This window comes from Arachis hypogaea, chromosome 1 (assembly GCF_003086295.3).
Source record: "Arachis hypogaea cultivar Tifrunner chromosome 1, arahy.Tifrunner.gnm2.J5K5, whole genome shotgun sequence".
Taxonomy (NCBI): domain Eukaryota; kingdom Viridiplantae; phylum Streptophyta; class Magnoliopsida; order Fabales; family Fabaceae; genus Arachis; species Arachis hypogaea.
Genome location: NC_092036.1, coordinates 65,792,211 through 65,799,257, shown reverse-complemented (window position 1 = coordinate 65,799,257; position 7,047 = coordinate 65,792,211). Strand labels below are relative to the sequence as shown.

The 7,047-nt window shown below is 38.6% G+C and overlaps 1 non-coding gene across 1 annotated transcript; it reads left to right on the top strand.

Annotated features, from left to right (window-relative positions):
- Positions 1 to 3,049: 3,049 nt before the first annotated feature.
- LOC112715911 (small nucleolar RNA R71) lies at positions 3,050 to 3,157 on the top strand. The gene has a single exon (XR_003160059.1). It is a non-coding gene; the product is annotated as a small nucleolar RNA R71 (small nucleolar RNA).
- The last annotated feature ends 3,890 nt before the right edge of the window (positions 3,158 to 7,047 follow it).

Genomic DNA, 7,047 nt, shown 5'->3' with positions numbered 1-7,047 from the left:
TTTGATGCACTCTATTGCTTGATTTCAAGACCAAAGGAAGCAAGGAATGGGAGGTAACTTGCAAAGTTAAGGAGAAAAGTAATTGCCAGAAACACTCTCAAAAGCCATCAATGCCCATGTTAAAGAGTCACGTTAACTAAGTTAACGTGAACTCTAACGTGGAGAAGAGAAGTTGAGCCAACGTTAGTGACACTTAACATTGTCACTAACATTGGCAATTGCTTACAAATGGCCACGTTAGAAGCTACGTTAACCTAGTTAACGTGGCCTCTAACGTTAAAGGGGGAAGAGAAGCCAACATTAGTGACACTCAACATTGTCACTAACGTTGGCCTAAGGTGCAAAGAGCCACGTTAACTCCCACGTTAACTTGGTTAACGTGGGGGCTAACGTAAGAGATGGAGAGTTGTCGACAACGTTAGTGACACTCAACATTGTCACTAATGTTGGAGCAACCACACAACCCCCAAGAGCCACGTTAACTTGGTTAACGTGGAAGCTAACGATGAGGAACGAAGAATGAGCCAACGTTAGTGACACTCAACATTGTCACTAACGTTGGGATGGCTAAGAATGGCCACGTTAGAAGCCACGTTAACCTGGTTAACATGGAATCCAACGTGAGACCTAGGGGCACACTTGAACGTTAGTGACAACGTTGAGTGTCACTAACGTTCTCGAATGTTGGCAAAAGCCACGTTAGAAGCCACGTTAACCTAGTTAACGTGAGCTTTAACGTGAAGCAAGAAGGGGCACACTTGAACGTTAGTGACAATGTTGAGTGTCACTAACGTTCTCGAAGGATAACAAGGCAACGTTAAAAGCCACGTTAACCCAGTTAACGTGGGCTTTAACGTGAGGCAAAGGGGTGCATGGCAACGTTAGTGACAATGTTAAGTGTCACTAACGTTCTCGAACTTGTATTTTCACTAAATGTTAAACACCCCTAACGTCTTGAGCTAAAGTCTCTGCCCACTTCACACTTTCTCTCTGCAAGAAAGCCAAGCCCAAATGAAGAAAGGAACTGCTTCAAACTCAAAGATCCAGAGGCCCAAGACTTGAAGAGCTAACTAGAAGCTGAGAAGAGTAGTATATATAGGAGTAGTTTTGAAATAGAGAGAGCTTTTTGGGGAGGAGCGAGAAAAGAGAACTACTCTTTGTATTTTTACTTTCTCTGCACTTCTAGCTTAAGGATGTATTCTCCATCTTTGATTTTGATTTCTAGAGCTATGAACAACTAAACCCCTTTCATTGGGTTAGGGAGCTCTGTTGTAATTTGATGGATCAATACTAATTTTCTTGTTCTTCTTCTATCTTTCCTTTTGATTTTACTTGAAAGCTTTCGATCTTCATCCAATTGGATAGTTATCTTGGAAAAGAAGCTATTTAAACATGGATCTCTTCAGATCCTTGAAAGAGGAATGAATAGATTAGCTAGAAATGCTTTCTCATGCCGGACCAAATTGAGTGTGGATGGGTATGTGGCTATAACCCTCTAAACACTTGATTTGGGAAGTGCATGTGGTATAATCAGTGACCACACTTCATCTCTTCTCATGAGCAATTGACCAACGAATTGGCTATTGATCAAGATTTGAGAGATTGAATTGCAAGAAATTGTGGTTCAATCACTTAAGATTGCCAAGGAGATCAATGAGTGCATTGATTGAGGAAGAGATGAAAATGAATTTGATCCAGAGAATACAACATCTCCTAAGCCCAATGAACTCCCTATTTCTGATCTTACCCATTCTCTTTAGTTTCTGCAATTTACTTTTATGAGCAATTCCCCCATTCCCATTTACAATTCTGCAATTTACTTTCAGTCATTTACTTTCACGCCATTTTAATTTCTGCAATTATCAACTGTATTCATGGATTCGCTCAACTAGAAAACTCATCTAATTAAAGTTGCTTGATCAATCAATCCCTGTGGGATTCGACCTCACTCTATTGTGAGTTTTTACTTGATGACAAATTTGGTACACTTGCCGAATGGGAATTTGTTGAGAGACACGTTTTCCCCCGATCATCAAGTTATCCAGTTCCTTGGTGAGCAAAGGGGGTTCATCCTCCCAAGTCTCATTACCAAATAACTTGTCATTTAGCTTCATGATTGCTCCAAGGTACTTAGCAACTTGCTCTTCAGTGACATCTTCGTCCTCTTCAGAGGAAGAATACTCATCAGAGCTCATGAATGGCAGAAGTAAATCCAATAGAATCTCTATGGTCTCATGAGGTCCTCCTCAGTGGCGATCACTGCCTCTTCCTCCTCTCCAAATTCGGCCATATTGATGGCCTTACACTCTCCTTTTGGATTCTCGTCTGTATTGCTTGTAAGAGTACTAGGAGGGAGTTCAGTAACTTTCTTACTCAGCTGACCCACTTGTGCCTCCAAGTTTCTAATGGAGGACCTTGTTTCAGTCATGAAACTTTGAGTGGTTTTGATTAGATCAGAGACCATGGTTGCTAAGTCAGAGTGGCTCTGCTTAGAATTCTCTGTCTATTGCTGAGAAGATGATAGAAAAGGCTTGCCATTGCTAAACCTGTTTCTTCCACCATTATTGTTGTTGAAACCTTGTTGAGGTCTCTGTTGATCCTTCCATGAGAGATTTGGATGATTTCTCCATGAAGGATTATAGGTATTTCCATAGGGTTCTCCCATGTAATTCACCTCTTCCAGTGATGGGTTCTCAGGATCATAAGCTTCTTCTTCAGATGAAGCGTCCTTAGTACTGCCTGGTGCAGCTTGCATTCCAGACAGACTTTGAGAAATCATATTGACTTGCTGAGTCAATATTTTGTTCTGAGCCAATATGGCATTCAGAGTATCAATCTCAAGAACTCCTTTCTTTTGATTTGTCCCATTGTTCACCGGATTCCTTTCAGAAGTGTACATGAATTGGTTTTTTGCAACCATTTCAATGAGTTCTTGAGCTTCTGCAGGCGTCTTCTTCAGATAAAGAGATCCTCCTACAGAGCTGTCCAATGACATCTTGGACAGTTCAGACAGACCATCATAGAAGATACCTATGATGCTCCATTCAGAAAGCATGTCAGAAGGACATTTTCTGATCAATTGTTTGTATCTTTCCCAAGCTTCATAGAGGGATTCACCTTCCTTCTGTCTGAAGGTTTGGACTTCCACTCTAAGCTTACTCAATTTTTGAGGTGGAAAGAACTTTGCCAAGAAGGCATTGACTAGCTTTTCCCAAGAGTTCAGGCTTTCTTTAGGTTGTGAGTCCAACCATATCCTAGCTCTGTCTCTTACAGCAAAAGGGAATAGCATAAGTCTGTAGACCTCAGGGTCAACCCCATTGGTCTTGACAGTGTCACAGATTTACAAGAATTCAGATAAGAACTGATGAGGATCTTCCAATGGAAGTCCATGGAACTTGCAATTCTGTTGCATTAGAGAAACTAATTGAGGCTTAAGCTCAAATTTGTTTGCTCCAATGGCAGGGATAGAGATGCTTCTCCCATAGAAGTCGGGAGTAGGTGCAGTAAAGTCACCCAGCACCTTTCTTGCATTGTTGGATTGTTGTTGTTTTCGGCTGCCATGTCTTCTTCTTGTTTGAAGATTTTTGTTAGGTCCTCTACAAAGAGTAGTGCTTTAGCTTCTCTTAGCTTTCGCTTCAAGGTCCTTTCAGGTTCAGGGTTATCCTCAACAAGAATGCTTTTGTCTTTGCTCCTGCTCATATGAAAGAGAAGAGAACAAGAAAATATGGAATCCTCTATGTCACAGTATAGAGATTCTTTGAGGTGTCAGAGGAAAAGAAGAATAGAAGGAGGAGGTAGAAGAATTCAAACTTATCAAGAGGGATAGAGTTCGAATTGTGTATTGAGGAGGAGTGTTAGTCCATAAATAGAAGGATGTAAGAAGAGGGAAAGAATTTTTTTGAAATTAAAGTAAAAGATTTTAAAATAATTAAAAGAAATTTTGAAAATTTGATGATTGATTTTCGAAAACTAAGATTGAGAAAGAAATAAAGTGATTTTTGAAAAAGATTTTGAAATTAGAAATCAAAAACATATGATTGAAAACTATTTTGAAAAATATGTGATTAAAAATATATGATTGAAAAATAATTTAAAAAGATTTTATTTTTAAAATTAATGACTTGGCTAACAAGAAATTTAAAAGATATGATTTAGACATTAAACCTTTCTCAACAGAAAAGGCAACATACTTGAAATGTTAAATCAAGTCATTAATTGTTAGCAAGTATTTTTGAAAAATGGAAAGAAATTGATTTTGAAAATATATGATTGAAAAGATATGATTTGAAAAAGATTTGATTTTGAAAAATTATGAAAACTTGAAAAAAAAATTTTGAATTAAAAACAAAATCTTCCCTCTTGTGCCATCCTGGCGTTAAACGCCCAGAATGGTATCCATTCTGGCGTTTAACGCCCAAAATGCTACTCTTTTGGGCGTTAAACGCCCAGCCAGGTACCCTGGCTGGCGTTTAAACGCCAGTTTTCCTTCCTCACTGGGTGTTTTGAACGCCCACCTTTTTCTGTGTAATTCCTCTGCTGTATGTTCTGAATCTTCAATTCTCTGTATTATTGACTTGAAAAGACACAAATTAAAAATTTTTTTTTGAATTTTTAATGATGAGGAATAATCAAAATGCCACTAAGATCAAATAAACAATGCATGCAAGACACCAAACTTAGAAGTTTGTATACTATTGACACTAACGAATTGAGAGTGCATATGAGAAACAACAAAGCACTCAAGACAAGAGAATTTAAAGATCAGAGCAAGAAAATCATCAAGCGCAACTTGAAGATCAATGAAGACACATGAATGAATTCGAAAAATGCAAGAAGAACAGAAACATGCGATTGACACCAAACTGAAAATTAGACACTAGACTCAAACAAGAAACATAAAAATATTTTTGATTTTAAGATTTTATAATTTTTTTGGATTTTTCAAAAATTGAGTGGAAAAGAAAAATAAGGATTTCAAAATTCTTAATGAGAATTCCAGGAATCATGCAATGTTAGTCTAAAGCTGCAGTCTAAAAAGATTAGACATGGTTAGCCAAGCTTCAGCAGGACATTACATTCAAGAGCTAAATTGATGAGAATCAATCAGCTTTGGTGATGATGAAAACCTCACCTGAAACTCTAGAATTCATTCTTAAGAACTCTGAAGAACAATACCTAATCTAAGCAACAAGATGAACCGTCAGTTGTCCAAACTTGAACAATCCCCAGCAACGGCACCAAAAACATGGTGCACGAAATTGTGATCATCAATGGCGCCATCAACATGGTACGCTCAATTGTAATCTCAACTCTTTATCACAACTTCGCACAACTAACCAGCAAGTGCACTGGGTCGTCCAAGTAATAAACCTTACACGAGTAAGGGTCGATCCCACGGAGATTGTTGGTATGAAGCAAGCTATGGTCATCTTGTAAATCTCAGTCAGGCATATTCAAATGGTTATGGAGGATTGATAATTAAAAAATGAATAAAACATAAAATAAAGATAAAGATACTTATGTAATTCATTGGTGAGAATTTCAGATAAGCGTATGGAGATGCTTTGTCCCTTCCGTCTCTCTGCTTTCCTACTGTCTTCATCCAATCCTTCTTACTCCTTTCCATGGCAAGCTGTATGTTGGGCATCACCATTGTCAATGGCTACAGTCCCATCCTCTCAGTGAAAATGTTCAATGCGCTCTATCACAGCACGGTTATTCATCTGTCGGTTCTCGATCATGTCGGAATAGAATCTAGTGATTCTTTTGCGTCTGTCACTAACACCCCACAATCGCGAGTTTGAAGCTCGTCACAGTCATTCAATCCTTGAATCCTACTCAGAATACCACAGACAAGGTTTAGACCTTCCGGATTCTCAAGAATGCCGCCATCAATTCTAGCTTATACCACGAAGATTCTGATTAAGGAATCCAAGAGATATCCACTCAATCTAAGGTAGAACGGAGGTGGATGTCAGGCACACGTTCATAGGTGAGAATGATGATGAGTCTCACGGATCATCACATTCATCAAGTTGAGGAACAAGTGATATCTTAGAACAAGAATAAGCTGAATTGAATAGAAAAACAATAGTAATTGCATTAATACTCGAGGTACAGCAGAGCTCCACACCTTAATCTATGGTGTGTAGAAACTCCACCGTTGAAAATACATAAGAACAAGGTCTAGGCATGGTCGAGAGGCCAGCCCCTATGATCTAAGAACTCGACATCCAAAGATGAAAATACAATAGCAAAAGGTCCTATTTATAGAGAACTAGTAGCTTGGGGTTTACAAAAATGAGTAAATGACGTAAAAATCCACTTCCAGGCCCACTTGGTGTGTGCTTGGGCTGAGCATTGAAGCATTTTCGTGTAGAGACTTTTCTTGGAGTTAAACGCCAGCTTTTGTGCCAGTTTGGGCATTTAACTCCCACTTCTGTGCCTGTTCCGGCGTTAAACGTCGGGCAGTCTTGAGCTGATTTGGAACGCCGGTTTGGGCCATCAAAATCTCGGGCAAAGTATGGACTATTATATATTGCTGGAAAGCCCAGGATGTCTACTTTCTAACGCAATTAAGAGCTTGCCAATTGGGCTTCTGTAGCTCCAGAAAATCCACTTCGAGTGCAGGGAGGTCAGAATCCAACAGCATCTGCAGTCCTTTTTCAGCCTCTGAATCAGATTTTTGCTCAGGTCCCTCAATTTCAGCCAGAAAATACCTGAAATCATAGAAAAACACACAAACTCATAGTAAAGTCCAGAAAGGTGAATTTTAAATAAAATCTAATAAAAATATAATAAAAACTAACTAAAACATACTAAAAACATACTAAAAACAATGCCAAGAAGCGTATAAATTATCCGCTCATCAAAGAAACAATCATTTGAATGTCTTTTGTGATTGTAGCATGCATAAGAAACTAGCCAACCATGAACATAAAAATTGCTACTCTTCTCACCTTGGTTTGTCAAACTCTATTGCATGATTCTTTATTTGCTTAGGGACAAGCAAAGTTTAAGTTAACGGCACCATAAAACTTGATGACT